Raw genomic sequence first — 21,537 nt, forward strand, 5'->3', positions numbered from 1 at the left:
GAAAGGATAGAGGAACCTCGCAGGGCAATAATCTGGAAAGTAAAGAGAAGAAAAAATAAAAAGTGAATAAAACACTATCCAATCAAAGAGAAATTGTATATAGAGAAACATACAATGCACTAAAGAGCATAACAAGTAACTTACCAAAGCATTGAAGTACAATGGGTAGAACAGCAAACAGAGATAAGGCAGAGAAGGGAGGGTTTAAGTAGTAAAAAGAGCCAAGAAGATCAATGTCTGTAAAAGTGTATACATCATAGAATGTAGAAGGGATGTAGACAGAAACCGTAAGCAAAGCATTATAGGGCATAGAATTAATATAAACAATGTGGAGAATGAATTGAAAAACTAGGAGGTAGAAACGAGATGAATTGAAAATGGGCCGGATTTTAAAAGGGCCATTACGTGCCCTATTTAAAAAAGGCCCGGTGACGCACATAAAACCCCGGAACGCGTGTAAGTCCCGGGGCTTTACAAAAGGGGGGGGGGGTGGGGCGGGGAAGTTCGGGGGCGGGGCCAGAGGCCTCCGACACAGCGGCCATTGCTGCTGTGTCAGAGGATCGCGTGCCAGCAGGCTGCCGGCACACGCAACTTGTGCCTGCCCAGAGGCAGGTGCAAAAGGTAAGACAAAGGACAGTGGGGGTTAGAGTAGGGCTAGGGAGGGGAAAGGTTAGGAGGAAGGGAACAGGGGAAGGCAGCGCGGCTCGGGGCACACAAGGTGCACAATTGTGTACCTCCTTGTGCGCACCGACCCCTGATTTTATAACTTGCGCGCGTCTGCGTGCACAAGTTATAAAATCGGGTGTACATGTTCACGCGCCGGGTAGCACATGCACATGTGCCCCCACGCGTACCTTTTTAAAATCTACCCCAATATGCATAGAGTGTAAAATGAGTTAAAACAGGGAGGAGCAAGAGAATTGAAATGAAAATTATGGAATAACATTGCAAGTAGTAAAAGGCGCTATAAGGAAAAAGGATTATAGCAGGTGAGAAAAAAAGTGACCCGAATGAGGGAGAAAGACAGATACTATAAACAACTATCAGAAAATGAGTATGTCAAAAGAAAATGGGCCATTAACTTTTGCTGTTTCTAAGTTTCTCTTTACCATTCTGTTGAATAAACGTTACCTGTGAACAGCATAAAATTCATGGCCAGTAAACTATATACCTTTTCCTATATTACTCTAACTGTGACTGTGGTTTGGGTTTTATCCACCAGTATTGTTTTGCCTCAACTATCACAGAGATAGGAAAGTCTGTTAAAGTGCTTTGGAGATCTGCTACTTCTTGAATCAAGTTTTCAGCAGTCATCTTGGCCTTTGATCTATATTTTTCCATACCTGCTGGCTTTTAGATAACTAAGAAAAGCAGTCCAAAATAAAACCAATCATGAAATGGTTAGATGAAGTATTTTGCAAGATGCTCATATTTCTAGAAAGATGACAGCAGAAAAAGACCATACAGCCCATCTAATAAACCCATCCATCCAATTAAGTTAGCATTATAATTCATATCACCTCCTTAGAGATCCCCTGTATTTATCCCTTGCTTTCTTGAATTCAGAAACTGTTTTTGTCTCCAGCATTTCCACTGGGAGGCTATTCCATGTAGCCACCACCCTCTCAGTAAAGAAGACATATTTCCTATGATTACTCCTGAGTCTACCCCCTTTCAACTTCATCGCATGACCCCTTGTTCTAGGAAACCTCCTGTGCATGGAATCTTTATGATATTTGAATGTCTCTATTTTAGGGATATGCAGCATGGACGGATTCGTCCCATTCGGGATTCGGATTCGTCGGGACCTAAATCCATTGCATCCATTCTCAGGGGACCCCAATCCGTTCATTAGTTGCATATGTATTAGTTTCCAAAAAAAAAACCCATCCCAACCCTTTAAATTTAATTTACTACAACCCCCCACCCTCCTGACCCCTCAAGACTTGCCAAAAGTCCCTGGTGGTCCAGCGGGGGTCCTGGAGCGATCTCCTGCACTCGGGCTGTCAGCTGCCGGTATTCAAAATGGCGCCGATAGCCTTTGCCCTTACTATGTCATAGGGGCTACCGGTGCCATTGGTCGGCCCCTGTCACATGGTAGGAGCAATGGACGGCTGGCGCCATCTTATTAGGTTTTTTAAAAAATAAAATGTATTATATTTTATATTTTTAAAATAAAATCTATCATTATTTAACATTTTTTTACATATGTTCAGCTTTATTTTATTTTATTTTTTCATTTTTTAAGCCTCTAGCAATACGTTTTACTATCATTAGTTTTCTTCTTTTTTTTTAGAGACTATAAATTCTGTTGGGGATTTTATTACCATTTTAAGATTGGCTATATAGAGATTATAGATCTCCATTGCACTTTTATTTTATTGTTCTTTTCCTATAGGTATGTGTTTATGAAATGTATCTCATTACATTTTGATTTTTATGTACTTCTTTATATTTATAATAACAATTAGTTTCATTTTCCATAGATGCCTTACCAATCATATTTTTCTATATTTGAAGTTTTTCTGTCTTGCTGCTTATTGTCAATTAAATGCACAAGTCTGAATGCCTGATGCAGGCATTTGTACTGAAACATGGCCAAATTAGTATTATTATTGATATAATGTTTAGAGAATTAATTTGATATGTGTTTTTATTTTCATCTTTGCTGTATTAAAGTTATGTTATTTATTATTCAGTTATTATTTATATTGCAATATATTTTTATAACATATACTCTTTGGCCTCTGCTCCTTTGTTCTTTCCCAAATTTATTTAATGGAGAGGAGAATGTAGGGCCCTACTGGGATCCCTACCAAACAGTGTAGCTTCCTAGTTAGATAAAGGTAGTTTAAAGTAGAAGAATGTACCATGTCTTCCACAGTACCTCATAGGAGTTTACTGCAAAGGTTTATTCCTGTTTGCATATTAGCAAGTGATACCCAGTGTCTGTGGGATTTAGAGTTTAGAGAGAGAGAGCTTTTTCCTTTCAGTTCCCTTAAGTTTGTATAGCACAGGCCCAAAGCCTTGGCTGAAGAGAGATTTATTTCAACTCACATCTAGTGCTTGATAGTTTTTCTCGTTTTTGAATGGTTTTGCTCTGTGTGATTTTTCTTTGCACCACCCTTCCTACCCCAGAGAGAGGAGTGAAGAGAAGAAGGGATTCTATGCTAATCCAAACTGGAAAAGAAGACCCCATTATTATCTTTTACCCAGGGCTATTTCACTTTCCACCTAAAGAGAAAGAAGGGAACATGAGAGGGAGGTTATCAGATCACAGATTCACGGATTGAGTGAACTGAGTTTCATTATGGACAGCATACCAAGCGCCACATTGTCCATGTTGAATCTATTCTTCAGTCAAGTTTTATGCTGGAACACCAATATAGTGTCCACTTTCTTTATTGGAACTCAGGAGAAGAAAATAAACTGAACTTTCGGGGCCTTGGAGATTTATTTTTCTCTCCTTCAGAGAATTCACAAGTTGGGGCAAAAAGAGATTGAACAATAGAAACTTAGCCCTGGTATTGAGTGTGAATATTCTGACTCCTTGAAATTCACCTGAGTCAGGGTTATACATAGTTTGCAATCACAATTTACTATAGCACTGATTTTATGTTGACAAGATGCTATTTGTACTGTGTAAGTGTCTAGGAGTACAGGAAGACACTTTGCCGTCATGGAGAACAAGGCAAAATAAGTCTCCTGAAATGAATCTAAAACATAGAACACTCCCAAATGTGAAAAAAGTACTATTTTCCCCTGTTGCTATGTTCTTTGGCATATATCCTATTCAAAGAATTATGCTCAAAGTATTATGGAAACACCTGCCAATAGACTAGTTGGGATCATTGTTTAAACAAAAGTATCTGCCAACTTTCCAGCACTGTGTGGACTCTATAGTACAAAAATCTGCTTACTGTTTTAAAACAGACTTTTGGGTAATGGTAATTGGACCACTGGGATGAAGCAAAACTTGTTTATAATGTTAATGCCCAATATCTGGGCTCTGATATACCAGAATGTTATCTCTCTCTACATATTAGAGCTGGAGTCTTGATAGTAGGCATAGATAATGATGCTTGAAAATACATACTCCACTGGAACTGTATCAGTGTTTGCTGCTTTCTATAGAACCTAGCAGAGGTTCATAGAGCAGGTAATAAAGCAATGCCTCATGAGAGGTTATAAATCTGGAGTTTGATACTGGGGTATATTATTTACAACATATGTAATGAATTAAGAAAGTGCACAGCTCACTCACAAGCATTAGCTGTACAGATTCCAAGGCTTGAAAAGAACTTAACATTCCTTGAATTGTCCCAATAGATACTTTTTTTTTTAATCTTCAAATCTTAAAAACATGCTAAATTGTTCAAAATTACATTTAAGATAGTACATAACCTTCTTAAATTTTCAGAATGGAGAAAAAGGACACACAGTTATTGTCTTCCGGTGTCAAACCTGAAGAAATGTACAGAGGTGCATCTTTTTCTTTGCTTTGATAAATACTAGTTGTGTTGTAAGTTACTGCTTGGAGTATCTGACTTCCTGTATTCTGCTGTACAAGGGAGGTTTTTTTTTTCCTGGCTCAACTCATCCATTGCTGGCTGCAGCCAATATACTTATTTAATTCAAAAATTGAAATATTAGTATTTCCTTCAAATAGGACGTTTTGAAGCTACATATATGTAACCCTTGCTTGGGATGTGTTAAGTCCCAAGGGCACACAATTTAATTTATATCTTCAGCACTGCTCCGGCTAACCATTTATTCCCATGTTGACTCTTAGGAGTAGATTTTCAAAACTAGCATGCACGGCCATTTGCCGCTGTGCCAGGAGCCTCTGACCCCACCACGCCCCCTACCCACCCCTTTTTCGAAGCCCCGGGACATACGTGCATCCCAGGGGCTTTACGCATGTTGCCGGGCCTTTCTAAAATAGGCCTGGTGCGCATAACCCCACCTTCGCACGTAAATCCAATGGATTTATGTGCGTAGGCTTTTGAAAATCTGCCCCATAATACCTTGGGGGGGGGGGGTCTCGTTTTATGGGGAGAACCTCTCGCTTATGGTCCAGATGATGAAAAGAGGCTGTCAGTGTGTGCGCTGTACTTTAAGTGTTTCTCATGGGCTGAGAGATGTAAGAACTCAGACAGGACCAGGCCTGGGTGTTAAAATAAAGTTTACTGATTCTTAAAGTTAAACACAGTTCAATGTCCAAAATGATGAGTGTACATCTGACTCTAGTTACAGGGTTCTTTCTATGTAGGTAGGTGTCCTTATTACAGACCTCTGGATAGAGCCCATGGTGATTTTAAATGTGCAGCAGCTGTCCCGTGGAAGCCTAGTGAGAGGGTTCCCTTTTAACTGCAAAAATCCTACCTTTAGACATCATCTTTCCTGTGAACACCCAGCCTGTCCTGATTCCTTGGATGGAAAACCAGATGGGATCTTCTCTTATTCTTTCTTCCTTTGATTCAGGTGTTCATTCACCTTAGCTGTTACTTCTGGGATTTCTCTTGGGGAAAATCAGGGGGCCAGGCTATCCCTCAGCACTGCAATCCCAGTGGGGAAGGGAGATCCAAAACCTCCCACCACTCTTAAGTTCCAAAAATGCTTTAAATCTTAATCTGGATGTCTTCTCTATCTTCACAGATCTCTCAGCAGGATCCATCACTGGTGCTTGCCTACCAAGTGAGTAGAGTACATCTCAGGTCGCCTGAAGAGAGCCCTTTGCTCCAAAGGGGTAACAGACTTAAAAGTCTACCTCACTGTAAATTATAAGAAGCACCCTCTGGCAGGGAGTGCATGGTGAGGTATCACTTCTGAAAGAAGACTCCTTTGGGCAAGGCTGGGAGGCTCTACCAGAGTATGGAAAATATATGTTTACTCTACAGCTGCTCTCTCTAACTGAACCTCCCCCCCGAGTGTTATAATTGGCTGGGCGAAATAACACTGAGTCACCCAATCCAAAGCCTCCTGGTGGGAGGAACTGAAGGGGTAGAAGGCTCCAATTAAATAGTGTGTTCTAAATATAGGGATAGTGACATCTAGTGGCCAGACTGGGAAGGTCTGCCACGTATATTTGTCACTGGGTTGCTGTGGTACAACATGGTATGGTATAAAATTGCCAGAATTAATTGTTTCCCTTGAAAACTATGGTTTAAAAGGCCTTTCATCTTGGCTAACTCCAAAATCAGCCAGCTGCCCTCTGACCTTCCACAAACCTTATTAGACAACAGCAGAGGAAACAAGGAAACTTTCTGAAAGCTCAACATTTTGTTGGAGTCCCATGCTCCAGAAATACCATTATTACAATTTTTTCTACCTTCCACAGTATGAAATACTATATTTTGTACTCGGTACCTCTGGGAAATATTTGAACTTGTATTACTTTAAAGTAATCTAAATTGAAATGCCTGTTTAACACATTTTATTACCTTGACATTGTAATTTTTTTTTCTGCTGTAATCCTCTTGGAACTAGGAAATTCTGGGTAACAGCAGAAAATAAATGCTCGTTTAGATTATATTAGATTTTATAAAATACTGTAATATGCCATACTCAAAAGTCAATTAAATTGTAGTCTTGTATAAGGGCAGCAGTGAAGAATGCTGTTTGTATGAGTAGATTTACTGTGTTATTTTTTATTTTCGCTTTTGCGTTAACTGCAGGCTGTATTTCATTTATAATGCAATTTCTATTATGATTTGTGAGATTCATGTAATGCATTTGAATGACCAATTAGTTTCCATAAATTATTGGTATAATTGGCTTGCTGTATATGCAGTGCTAATCCTTAATTTGCTAAATGAATCACTGTACGCACAATGTTGGATTATTGATTTGCGGTAGGTCACAGTCGGGCCAATCCTGTATCGTGCGGTAGGAAGAGCTGCGTTAGTGCCTACGGCACCCGCGGTTACCGCCCGCACAGAGCAGCTCACCTACCGCGCGATCCTGAAGCCTAATTATATGTAAATGTAAGCCGCGTCCGAAAAGCCTTAGTCCCGCGCAACCCAGGATACTGGATAGAGCGCCTATACAGGATCCTGGGTGCGCGGGCCTAAGGCTTCACGCCACGCTGGTATCTGTCATTTCAAATGTCATTTGAAATGACAGATACCAGGAAGCAACGGCGGCGACAGCGCAGAAGCAACGGCGAAAGGACTTTTCAGTGTCCCCCCTCCTCTCGGAGCAGGGCGCGAAAAGCCGCCTTGCTCCGGGAGAAGGAGGGACACTGACAGCGACGAAGCTTACCCCCAGCCCGGACACCGGCGAAGCCAGAAGACAGCGGCGGAGAAACGGCGAAACGACTGTCAATGTCCCCCCCTCCTCTCGGAGCAGGGCGCGAAAAGCCGCCTTGCTCCGGGAGGAGGGGGGACACTGACAGCGGCAAAACTTTCCCCCAGCCCGGACACCGGCAAAACTTACAATTTTGCAGCCATGAGCCACGAGCAGGAACGCGAAGATCTGGCTCCGATAGCTCCTCCCGACAAGATGGCCGCCTGCACGGGGAAAGAGTACAATTGGCCGCTCAAGACGTGATGTCGTGACGTCACGTCTTCAGCGGCCAATTGCACGCTTTCCCCGTGCAGGCGGCCATCTTGTCGGGAGGAGCTAAGGCAGGCCAGATCGTGTTCGTGCTCGTGGCTGCAAAAAAGTAAGTTTTTTGCCGGTGTCCGGGCTGGGGGAAAGTTTTGCCGCTGTCAGTGTCCCCCCTCCTCCCGGAGCAAGGCGGCTTTTCCGCCCTGCTCCGAGAGGAGGGGGGACATTGACAGTCGTTTCGCCGTTTCTCCATCGCTGCTTGTGCGCTGTCAGTGTCCCCCCTCCTCCCGGAGCAAGGTGGCTTTTCGCGCCCTGCTCCGAGAGGAGGGGGGACACTGACAGTCGTTTCGCCGTTTCTCCGCCGCTATCTTCTGGCTTCGCCGGTGTCCGGGCTGGGGGAAAGCTTCGCCGCTGTCAGTGTCCCCCCTCCTCCCGGAGCAAGGCGGCTTTTCGCGCCCTGCTCCGGGAGGGGGGAGAAGAGACAAGCGGCGAAACAACTTACTTGCACGGGGGGAAAGCGGTCTCCGTGGCAGCCCCAGTCCTCTCCCCTCCTCCCGAAGCCAAAAAAAAAAAAAAAGCTTTTTTTTTTGGCTTCGGGAGCAGGGGAGAGGACTGGGGCTGCCACGGAGACCGGCACCCATGATCGCGGCCGGGGCAGGTGAGCGGGGGCTGGGGGAAAGCTTGCCACCTACCCTGACCCCTGCCTCTACCGCCTGGGTCAGGGTAGGCGGTAAGTTTGCAGGTTAAACGCGCGACAAAGCGGCAGGGAAAGGTAGCGTTAGTCGGGGCGCGGGTTATGGGATGCTAGGGGAATAGCTAATTCGCTCGTTTGCATGCAATATCGCGCTAATTCGCTCGTTTGCATGCAATATACATGCCGCGGGCGGAAGGGGTTACCCGGGGAATTTAGGACGCGGTAGGAGTAGGTTAAAGGGGATTCGGGATCGCAGGAAGGGCTAACGCGGCCGGAACGTGAGTTAAAAGCGGCTTAGGAGCAGGGTAAATGCAGCCGCACTTTACAGGATTGGCCCGAGTGGAAGGAAAGAAGTAGAAGAGGAGAAGATAAATAGCTAATTGAAATACACTATTGAACAGGTGGGAACAGGGTGGAGTTTCAGATGTTACTGTACTACATGAAAATTAGACATTTTAGAGATGGACTGTCAGAATTTTATAAATGAATTTAGTTGATAGGATTTTATTTTGATTGTTTTTGTCTTTTCCCCTTGTATTCCTTGTTCATAGCTGCTTGCTAGCCAGTAGATGCTGCCACAATGGCAGCAACCATTTTCCCTCCCTTGGCCTGAGCATAGAAAATCATCTCCAGACTCATCTGTCCCTTGATAGATGTGGAGTCTTAACCCAAATCTTCCATGCCAAAATATACATAACTGTAACCTAAGTTCAGAGGGTTGCCCAGGTTCATGTTTTATAATATGAATAAATCCATTGTATTGTTGCAGGAATTGCTCATGTACAGCATCATTAGTTTTTATGGACAAGCTAAAAGCTTCATCAGAATAAGTGTCATACCAGAGTTCTACAAAAGGCTTCTATTATGTAATTCACTACTTACTCCAGTACCATAATAGCACATATCAAGTCAATAATTTGCTATAGAACACAGGGCCCATGACTGCAGGATTCTGAAGACAGACTTGGAATATGGCCTGTGGTTAAGGATTGTTAATGCAAAGACTGGATTAAATGAGTTGGGAGAGAATATAAAATAAGGGGACCCTCCCCCCACCAAGGGTAGCTGTGAATGAAGGCTCATGGTTCAACAGATGCCAGCTTTGAATGAGCAGAAGTAAACCTCCAGGCCAAAATATATATAAAGTTGCCCCATTTTCATTTTTAACACAAAGTGCTTGATTTGGGGGGAAAAAAAAGCATAGGCTATAATGGGAGCTAACTTGCTTCTTCCATTCCAGACTAAACTGGACCTATACAAATTCAAATCCTTCATACATTTTCAAGGTGCATTCATCAAAGTGCAATATAACTGTAACAGATCTGTAGATGGGTGCACCCGATTCCGGGGAAGTGAACCCTTGCGGAGAGATGATCCCTTCTGGGGAGACTGTAGGAGTTTGGAGGCCCTGACCCTCCTCCGGACCTGCCCACTCTGGTGAGACCATCAACGCAATGGTGGTCTCCAAGTGGTCCTCCGGCTATGCCAAGCCCTTTCGGACCTGCCGCTGGGTAACGGCAAGGGCGACAGACCGAACAGAGGTCAAGGGCAGAGGAAGACATCGGCACTGGAGGAAGAGATGAAGACACAGGACTCTAGTGGAGATGTAGACTCAGACGAGGTTGCAGACGAGGACCCAGGATAAAGGCTAAAACTGAAGGAGCGCTGCCATGCCACGCGCCCTACACAGCCAAGCCTGGCTGGTGGCTGACCATGTCGACGGTGAAGCAGACCCCACACAGGCATCGACTCAATTACAAGAGTTCAAGATGGCAAAAGGTACTGACAAAGACTCAGGTGCTGGAGGTGCCGATCCGTCTTGGTCTGGGCTTTGGGAACCCAGTGTGAAGACGCACCTGGGAGGTGCCCGAGGTTGCACTGAGGACGGCGTGATCAGCAGAAGATAAAGACATCGGAACATCAACAAGACATCAGAATAGGCTAAAACATCAGGCCTCCAGGCGCTGACGGAGGACGCGCAGGATCCTTGGCCCAATGGAAAAGATATCCGCCAAAGCGCCCTACACACCCCAGCCGAGGTGGTCACGGACCACACAGGACAGACAACAGGAGCTCGGAAGCCCCAGGACGGGACGAGACTGTTGCGTTCGGGCCTGCTCTTCGCCCTCGCTTCACCCTCTCTACCTCTGTGGCGACTCCCTCCGGGCCTGATGGACGGCTTGCTGTAGCGGCGTCTCCATGCCGCTTCTTCCCGGCATTCTGGACCGGCTCTACGCTGCGGATCCGCCATGTTCCTGATGACGTAGGGCGCGCTCTGAAGTATGTACCAGCAAGGGCGCGAACCTCAGGGGCGACCCCCTGAATTGACGTCATCCGCTTCCAACATAAAAGGTCTTCACTTGTGCTTACTATTCAAGTTAGCAAGGACTACGGACTACTGACTACGAATTACGTATAGTACTCGGTCTAGGAATACGGATTTGTCAAAGCTAATCTGCCTCCTTGGACTTACCAGGGGTACCCGCTCCTCAGGGCCCACTCTCTTTTCTCTATTTCAGATTGCAGATAGGAACCGGTACTCGCTCCTTGAGGGCCCATGTTCCTGAAGACTAAAGATTCTCTACTGCCTAGAAGCTATTACAGATACAGACAATTGTGAGTTGCCACCGCTCTCTCAGAGCTTTCCCTGGGACCAGGTACTCACTCCTCAAGGGCCTAACTCTTTCCAGCTACTGAGACTCCTTAAGATTCTATGTGAGATTATAATCTACTACTGGCTATGTATACAGCATACCCTGTCTATTCACTATCTATAGTCTCTCTACAGCTCAGCAACCCTGGGATCGCAGTTCCAGAATCTGAGGGACTTCAGCCCTGCCGGGCATACCAGCTCACTACTGCCACCTCTGGTGGTCCTACTAACCTGTCTAATAAAATAACTATCTGTGTCTGTCTCCATACTCAAGCCTAGTCGGTGGTCCCTCTCAGGATATCCTCTTGGGGGCACTGTCATCTGCCATCAGCCCAAGGATTCACATATTTACTACAGTGTGCTCACTCCTCCCACTTCAGGAGCTGAGCATAACAGAGTGCTAGCTCTCATCTGTGTCTCCGCCCATCAGACATCAGAACCATAACAGATTGCAACTCAGCATGGAGATTATAACAGAGTGCCAACTCCTCCCCTCTGGAGGAGCAAACCTCTAACAGATCACTAACTCCTCCCTCCTGGGGAGCTCACTCATAACAGATTTCTAACTCCTCCCCTCTGGGGGAGCAAACCCTAATAGATTGCTAACTCCTCCCTTCTGGGGGAGCAAACCCTAATAGATTGCTAACTCCTCCCCTCTGGGGGAGAAAACCCTATCAGATTGCTAACTCCAGTGAATCCGGCTTTAAAATTGGAGAAGCGCAACTCCAGTGACTCCGGCTTTAAAATTGGAGAAGCAGTACTCCTGAGAATCCAGCTTAAAATTTGGGATGTTGTTAACTCCTGGGATCCGGCACAACCTAGTGCCTCGCAGGCTATACCGAGCCTGGCCCATTGCATCTCAGAACAGCAAGAAACTTTGGAAAGATTTACTGCAGCATTTCATGGATTCAGCACAACTCTCCGTCTTGCAGGCTTTACCGAGCCTGGCTCAACGCATCTCAGAACAGCAAGAGACCTTGGAGAGACTTATGCAGCATTTCATCAGCTTCACACACATAATATACAAGGCACAGCTTCTACTCAAGAAGGTCAGTTACAGGAGGTAACTTAAGGACTGCTGTTCCACTGGCAGCTCCTATTCGCATCTCTGGAGAACTCCAGAAGACGCGGGGCTTTTTGAGCCAGTGCAGCTTACATTTCACCTTACAACCTTCATTGTTTCCCACGAGCTTCTCTAAGATGGGATGGGATGGGAGAGCCTTGTCGTGGGCATCTACCTTGTGGGAATGCAAGGACCCTATATTGCAGGACCTAGAAGAATTTCTGGACGTGTTTAAATCCATTTTTGATGACCCTGCTCGTATATCTGTTGCCAGATTTGCTTTGGTGGACTTGAAGCAAGGCAACAGATTATTGACTGAATTTGCCATAGAATTTAAGACTCTCGCAGCGGAACTTCACTGGGACCCCAGATGTCTCAAGACTCACTTCTGCAGAGGCCTGGATACCCGTTTGAAAGACGAGCTGGCCGCTCGCCAGACACCTGACTCGCTGGAAGAATTGATAGCCTTAGCTACTCGGATTGATTGTCGGCTCCAAGACAAGGTGAAGGAACTCCGGCCTAAGGTGTTAACTGGGTTGAAACAGGCCAGTATCCCTGCTCCTACATTCTCTCTCCTAGTCTCTTTGACCTACGGACCAGTCACGGTTTCAAACTCCTGCCCTGGTGGAAAATGGTGCGGGCCATCCAATGCTCCTACCATGTGACAGGGGCCGGCCAATGGCACGGATACCCTGTCACATGGTAAGGGCAAAGGGCCATCGGCGCCATTTTGATTAGTGGCAGCCGACGCCCTGGGAGTGGGAGATTGCTCCCAGGACCCCCACTGGAACAACAGGTACCTGTAAAACGTTTTTGGGGAGGTTGGGAGGGTGGGGGAAGCTAAGGGATTCGTTTTAAAGGGTCGGGGTGGGTATAGGGTTTATTTTGTGTGCCGTTTTTCCCGCCCTCCCCCAAAACGATAAGAGAACCCCCACAAACAATATCATGGGGTTTTCCTATCATTTTGGGGGGCTCCTGATTTCTGACGATTTTGAAAATATCGTACGATATTTTCAATCGTCCGAAGCCTGATTCACAACCCTATTAAATACAACGGAATCCAATTAATACATTCTGATTTTGATGTCAATTATCACTTTATGGCCAACAGGAAACAATCAGATCCATTATGCATTAGACATTTTATCAATTATCATACTGTTCTAGATCTAGCTGCTCTCAGTGGTTGAGGCAAATTGAAATGCAGTATTGTGGACCACCCTAAATGTAATAATGAGAACAATTCTGAGGGGCCACATGGCAGGCCCATGAGTACTTTATACCTATGGACATGCAAATATCATTTCAAAGGGAGTCTCCCTTTACTGTTTCCCTTTCAAAATTGATGGCGGGCTGGTGCCAGCGGGGAATCTTTACCTTGCAAGCTTTGCAGATATAACATCTGCAGGCTAAAGCTGTGGAAAGCAAGCAATGGGGATTTCAAAATGAAATCCCTACATTTGCTTTCTCTGGCCTGCCTCAGCTCTACCCCACCCCCAGCATTGCCCCTTTTCCCTGCAGATGGCTGGTGCAAATTTCAAATGTGCCTTCTCTGTGAACAAGCACTCGTTTACCTGTGGAAAATCCCTTTAAAAATTGCTCACAACATTTATAGTGGAGATGCATTTCTTGCAGTGTACCTTTTTTAACACTTTACACTGTAGAAGGTGAGTGCAACGTTCTTTTAAGTTTTCTGATGGGAAAGAAGGCTTATGAGATTGGCCATGTCTTTGTTCATGTGTTCATGTATGACCCCCAATAACCTTTCTGTTTGGTGTTCTATCGACATAAAACGTGAAGGATATGTTAGTTGAGGGCTGGGGGGGGGGGGGGGGGGGCGGGGGCATGATGATTCTCACTGGGGTGGGAGGTTTCTTGAATTCACACACATGCATGGCCCACGGATGTGTGAGCATCCTGGAAGGTAAACTGGATTAATTCTGAGTGGAAGTTCTAGAATATAAAGTGACACAGAGTTGTCTGTGTCTTTTCACATAGGCCTGGATTCACCATTCTATCACAGAATGGTGAATCCAGTGAAAATGGGGGGTGGGCCTGCGAAAGCTGGCAGCCATCGCACCACCGCGGTGTTATCGCTGCCAGCTTTCGTACCCAATAGCGCCACCGTGAAAGGTGGCGCTATTGGGCACACTACTAGCAACAATAAAGTTACTGAAAACACACTAATTTACTCAAGCGTTTCATCTGTAATAATTTTCATGATTCCTTGCATTGTATTTAACTTTTGTTTTAAAGTTGTTTGTGTTTTTGTTCTTAAATTATGTATGTGCTTGACCATTTTGTAAACCGCCTAGACGGATATATATTTATCCTTTGTGCGGTATATAAGAACTTTTAAATAAATAAAATAAATAAATAAATACTAACCTTAATGCCACCAGCAAAGACACCACCGAGTTCGCCTCCTTGCCGCCTCAACTCCTCCCCTCGCCGCTCGAACTCCACTCCCAGAATGCTATCGCACGCGATAAGCCTTTGAAAATGACCCCCATAGTTTGAAATGAAAGTAAAAATTAATGTCATAGGAAAAGAAGACTCAAGCCATTACTATGTACAGTATATTTTATATAATAATTTCATGGACCTTACATTAAACTCAACAAAAAACCTGTTATACCTTTGAGGATAATTGCTAAAAAACAATCACTATAATTTTATGATTCAACAAACAAACTCACTGGAAAAGGTATCAGATTAAAGTGCTCACAGTCTCACAGGCTCTTGCCCTGTACAGGGCTACAACCCTTCTCATGTTATGGCACTGTTAGATCACGTCATCTACCAATCCCACGTGAGAATGTTAACTTTTTTTCTTTTTTTCTTTCAAATGTGAAAAAAATTTTTCCTCTCACCCAATAAAATTTATTATTAAAAATTTGCACCCAACTATTACGTGAAATTACATATTAAGTCACTTATCTCTTTGCTTGTGCTTTTACTGCTAATTTCCCAATTCTTTTTTTGCGCTTGCTTGCTTGCTGTCAGCTGCATTAAACTGAAATAGTACTCTATACTAATTGTATGTATTGAAATTCATAAACGTTGATACAACTTCTGAATCATGGATACTAAGATAACTAGTCTCAGTAAAGCATTCCATTTTAAATATATTTTAATGGACTGCATTACAAATGTTGAATATAACAGCAATGAAGTCGGGGATGAACACAGGAAGGAATGGTCTGCATTTAATGAGTTTAGGCCATCAACCATTAAGCTTATCTAATGTACATTTGATGTAACTCTTCGCTTCTCCATTCAGTTGTGATTTAGGAATCCAAAAGAAGAGAAAGCTATATTTGACCTGTTGCTAAAATACTTTTCTATGGTGTGTATAGATAATGGCACAAATCTAAAAGAACTCAAGTAAAATGGAGAGGACAAACCAAAGACTCTTTTCTCTAGGGAGAAATGTCAAAGATGCTGACTGTCTGGAATGAGCATTACTTTGTGGAAGAAAAACCTGTATGACTAGGTAGAAGAGGTCACTATATACTTGAGTAAGCCAGTAACAGAAATGGATTTTTCCATAAACAAGTCTTAGCTACAGAGACATAACTGTTTAATGCTGTTTGGATGACTTCATTTACTAAGTATTCCAAAGCTTACCATAGATCATGTGATTCGCTAGGCTTCATTCACTCTAGAAACTGATCTTTTCATTTTATTCTGCACCAGCATTACATTATTTATCAAAGCTCTCAGACTATGCCTACAGGGCATCAAAGAAGATTTTTGATCTTTTAAGAACCTCTTTCTAGGATTTCTTAATAGTCATGCTAACATCTGGAACACTTAAGGGTCAATTTACTTTTTTTTTATGCAGAAGAATTGCAAGAGACTAAAAGCATGCATTTACCCATGGTTCACTAATCCTGTGAGCAGCTTAGTATGGGTGTGAGAAACAAGTTACATGTTCAAGTGTATATGGAACCCTACTGATGTGGCAGCATAAGATTTGCGTGCACGCATGAAAACAATTTATACTGCTTCCTGGTCTCTATCCCTGGCAAAAAGAGATAAAACGCTGTTGAGAGGAGGGAATGGGAAGAGAGTAGCTAGATGGAGTTTAGGATTTGCTTATAAAGATAGTAGCTTTAAGATATGTACGATCGCGACCATGAATGAGTATATATATATATATATGCACGCACAAGAAAAAGAGGGCATTTTGCAACATGTGCGCAAGTGTGTGCACACGTTACAAGATTCATGCATATGGATGCGGTCTATTGTTCAGGTATGAGTGCATATACGGGCGGACATATGTATCTCCATGCACAAGTATGCACACATCTGGGCATGCATACACGCACACGCATGCACACTTCCCTGAGGGCAGAACTTCCCTTTCTTCCCAGGTCTCCTGTGACACGATGCCCCCACCAGAACACCAGCCCAATTTCACCATCAGGGACGTCACCCGCTTGGCGTCCCTCACGGTAGTCAATGAAAAAAGGCTTTTTCCGCCTGCTGGTGAGAGGCACAGCCTGCGGAGAAGCAGGCAGGCCTGGGAGGAGCTACAGGCAGCATTTAATAGAGGAGCTTCCTACCCATGTGGGGTAAGTGGTGCATGTGGGGGTGCATGGGGGGGGGCCAGTTGGGGCTGTGGGTAGGTAGGGGTGCATGTGGGGGTGCACTAAGGTACCAGAATTGTCTAAAATATAGCACCTGGGTAAATATATGCTTGCCGGTATAATGTAACATACGTTAAAAAGCATTTTTTAATATACATATATAACATTATACAGGCAAACATATTGACTCAGGTGGTGTATTAGGGTCTGTTGCATGGTTCTTCATACTCCACAAAGCTGTCCCCTCTATGTAAATGGATATGGTCACTGCCTGCACTGCACAGCTACCTTAATAGTGACCTAGGGTATCAGGGCCCTTCATGCAGGCTGCCTGTGCAGGTGCCATCGCATCACTTCTCTGTACAGAAGAACCATGCTTCCAACTTCAGACATCAGTAGGATACATGTTGACATACCATTACAGGAAGCCTCTGTTACAGTTAAAATGCAAACTCATCTCTTTCATCCTATTCCTTCCTATAGATCGAGGACCTGAAGAAGAAGGCCCGGTGGCTGGTTGGACCAGCTGCGTGCTCGGCGGGCTAGGGCTGAAGGCAAGTTCCTCTCTTAGCCATATTCACAAGATCTGTATAGGTCCTGTTTCTATCAGCACTCACACATGGGCCTACTGCCTGCCTCTGCTTTCAGCTTACCAAAATCCTCATTAACACACACACACACACACACACACACACACAGACACACACACCAAGAATGCTCTCAGAGTCACAGGCAGCGCTGTCATGAGGTGTGAAAGGTACCCTCTGAACTAGCTGGAATACCTTCTGGTTCTTCACAAACACTCGAACATTTCTTTGCATGCAAATTATATGGGCCCTATCCAACACAACTGGTATGTACAGCCTAATGGCCGTAGATGCCTTGCTATTTAAACCATTACCCATCACTTCAAACCCTGTCACAGAGTCTAACACACAGCCCACTGCACATGCAAGACAGCATCAAACAACAACCAGCTGAAATAGGTATTCTGAATATCCAAAGATGTATCTATCAGTTAGGTACCACATACGCAACTGGTCACAAGAGCAATACCCTCTACCAGAATGAAAGCACATGACTTGCTATTGCTGTTCTCTTCACAGATGACAACACATCACTGGAGGAAATGGAGGAGGAGCAGGAGGAGGAGGAGGAAGAGGAGCAAGAAGTGGAAGAGAAAGTAGTCCTGGAGGAGGCCGCTGATGATGAACCAGCGCCTGCCCCCACTGATGGCAGCTACCACCACTGGGGAGGAGCAGGCTGCTCCTCCCCCACCCCAGCCACCAGCAGGACAGACACCAGCGGTGGTGGTCCAACCCCTAGCAGAGGGACAACACGGGCCACAGCACCCACTCCCCCTCCAAGGACGGCTTCCTCCCCTTTTGGATCGGGGTAGCAGGAATGCCGAGACAGACTGTCCAGCCTTTGCTGGCCGAGAGAGGACCCCCATCACCCTCAGCTTCCTCCTCCATCATCTGCTGGTCTGGCTGGAGAACCAGGCTCAGTGTCTGGAGCACTCGCTCTAGGTGCTGAGCCTGTTTCTCAGCAGTAGTTTGCTCAGGCCTTGCAGATGATGGAGGAACGGCTGAGGGCGATGGGAGCTGCCAAAGGGGATCTTGCCGAAGAATCCCAGGGCTAAGCCAAGGGCCTGCGATGTCATGGCATGATTCTGCTAGCCTTGGCTTGGTGCATGGGCCTTTTTCAGCTAAGTACCTATATCTGCAGTTTCTGGCCTTGCTATTGTCCCGGCCCCTTTTTCTTTTCTTGTAAATAGGCTTGGTCCCTAGTATTTACCTTCCCTGTCCTATTTATTTGATTTTATTATTTTATATTGTACATAGTTTTTAACAATTTTTTAGATAAATATGTTTTATATTGGCCACTGTGTGTGTGTCTCTCCTTTCTTTGATAGGCCTTTGTTAATAGTGTTTCACAGGTTGCCAGGTTTTATGTTGTTTGTTAAAAAAAACAAAAACCTCTCCAATGCTAGCAGTGCCCCTGCACTCAGAGTCTCAATTCCTTGGTCTTTCCAAGGGGTCAAGACTCCTAACAGGCTGGTGCAATAATCTTTGCGCTAATAAAAGGGGCACAAGTTTTCACTGCATATTTTGAAATGCCAGTATTATTTAGAGCAAACTCCTGATGTGGAAGAGGGTGGAGGCATCCCTGACAAGGCTATCTGTGTAAGTGGTGGCTGCTGCCACTTACTCGGAGAAGTCAGTTATTATCCGGGGGAAATGGGAACAGCTGCCTGCACCGTGTTAGACTATTTTTCATGTTTCTGTCACTTTTTTGACTCTTTTTAGAATAGTGCTGCCAACTTAACTCCAGCGGCAACCAGGGGTTAACTTTCTAGCGCAAAGTAAGGTCCGCTGCCCAGATGCAGTCTGTCTGTAACAGGGGGTAATGCTTAATGTCCTCATTGGCATGGGATTTCCCTGCAAGGGCGCTAAGCAGTACTGCCATTTGGAAACGCATTTTCAGCATGCAAAACTCCTTGCTGCATTAGCATTCATTTTTACCCACTTAGAATGTGTGTTGAAGTGCATGCAGAAGGTTTGGTTAGCTGAACGCGCCTTTCTGCTTAGGCCTGCAAGTGGAGGTCCTCGCATGTAAAGAAATCTAGATCTTACTGACAGTTTTCCAATGTGTCGTGCAGTCTCTCTCTCTCATTCCAAGTTGGCAAGGGATCCCCTGGAACATACACAGCTGTCGAGGTTCCTCTGTCAGGGAAGGAAGAAGGGGCATCCAAAGTCTTACTCCCAGGTCTTCTAACCAAATTGTCTTACCAAAAACATGTCTGAAAAACAAGAAGATGCTGCAGAGGCTCCTCACCATTCCTCTGCTTCCTAGGAAGGTTACAGTGGGGCAGGTTTTCCCTCTGCTGATCCCCCCAGGGAGAGGGTCACTGAGCCCTCTCCCCAAGCAATGCCCAGGGGTCTCACAAGCATCTGACCATGAGAAATTGCTGGAATAACCAAATAACCTGGGAAAGAAACCCTGCCAGCCAGTGAGTGGACTGGAAGGACAGATTCTCCAACCTTTGCCCAGGGACAGGAGGCAGGTGGTGACTAAGCCCCAGGGCAGTGTGGCAGCCTTAGAGTTAACTATTTAAAGGGAAAGAAGGAGGGCAGCTGAGAGGGTTGGGTGTGGTGGGTAGAGAGAGAGGAATTCATTCAGCATTAGCTGTAGATCTCTTCATTCCACACCAAAGGAGGACAAGCGAAGATCATGCAGTACAATATAAGGCTACACATCCATGTCCAAGAAGACTGATGAAGACGCCAAGCACACCAGTAGCTTTCTGCTCCCCTAAGCAGAGGGAAGTGACATGTTGAGGAGACTTGTACTTGAATGTTTAAGGAAGGAGGGAAGAAAATTAGATGTGGGCCTTTGTAGCCCCTAAGAAAGTGCAACTGTGTAGCTAGGGAGAGGGCAGGGAATGCACACACTCAATACACACATAGATACCAAAACACTTGTCTGCTTACTTATCCCGGTGATCCTTCACCTCCAGCCTCCTGCAGTGCTCAGCCCTCAGCCATTTTAATTCTAGCAGAGCTCAATAAGCACTGTAGGGCAAAGGCTACGGATGTAGGGTCACACAGGTAAGAAGGAGGGTAGACAGAATTAGACTCCTCTTCTCTGGCCTCTCTCCTCCTTTCGGTTCTGGTGATCCTTGTCCTTCTGTTCTGATGGTCCTTGTCCTTCATGCCATGGTTCACCACCCCGCCACCACATTAACTCTCTTGGTCTTCTCTTCTACCTCACTCTGCTTCCCTCCGAACCCTTCATTCACTCCCCCCCCCCCCCCCCCCCCCCCCCGGGTCAGACGTGTCCATACGCAACACAGACCGGTACCTTAAAGCAACTACTAAATGGGACAGGCTCAGTGCTCTTTCATCTCTGGGAGTAAAGTCCCTCCCCCTAATATTCTACCTATGTCCACCGATCTTTGGGATACCTCCCAGCTTGCCCTGACCATCCCCTCATTTACTCTCTTGCATCTTTCCCCCTACCCTAGTATGGTCACCAGAGGTGGTGGGGGGCAGGGGGGGGACTGTGGGAAGCCGGTTTGCTAAGCAGCAACTTGGACAGGAAATTGACACATAGTAGTGCCTGAAGTAGTGGGACAAACAGCCAATGACTTTATTTATCTTCAGTCTTGGCCATTACACTTCTTGGCCTTATCAATTGTCACAACACATAATACCCTAACCTGGCTGGTGTGGCTGTCCTGTCTCTAGGTAAGCAGCTCCAACACGCACAGCTCTGCTGTGCCTTCCTTGTGCATCCAGAACCGATCAGTGTTCTGTCTGTTTGTGCAGGAAAGTAGGAACAGGTTGCCACCCTCATCTCAGCTCAATTTCTAGGGGAGAGGCAGATCTAGTGTACACTGCTGGGTCAACTACACTTCCTTGGGTCCCAGAAAGCAGCTCTGGGTTGTTTTCCCAAAACATTCTAATGAAACTAATGTACAGAGTTATGTGGCTGGGAGAGGAACTACTCCAGACTCATCGGGGGTAGGAGGATTACACATATTAGGAGCCCTATTACAGCAGGCTGAAGGGGGAACAGAATACTCACATTGGATCTGACCCACAAGCACGCTTTTTCAGTCATCAGTCCAGTTTTATGGACCTCCTTACCAGACATCCGTCTCACTTCCAATATTAAAAAATGTAAAAAAGTTTTAAAAACCTATTTTTGCACTTACATCACATAACCTACTATTTTAATGTCCTCTTCCTCTCTAGCTACCCGATTATGTTATTTGAAGGCTAATTTATATATCCATCTATGTTTTTAACTATATAATCCACCCATCTACCAATGTCTTTTATTCCGTTTTATTTTGAATTTTATGTATGTTCAAATTGTAAATCGATAGTTCAATTAACCACACAGCTAAATTAACATCAGTGCGGGAGAGAGCTATATCACTAGCAGGACCAAAACTTTGGAATGAAATGCC

The sequence above is a fragment of the Rhinatrema bivittatum genome, chromosome 2 (assembly GCF_901001135.1).
Source record: "Rhinatrema bivittatum chromosome 2, aRhiBiv1.1, whole genome shotgun sequence".
Taxonomy (NCBI): domain Eukaryota; kingdom Metazoa; phylum Chordata; class Amphibia; order Gymnophiona; family Rhinatrematidae; genus Rhinatrema; species Rhinatrema bivittatum.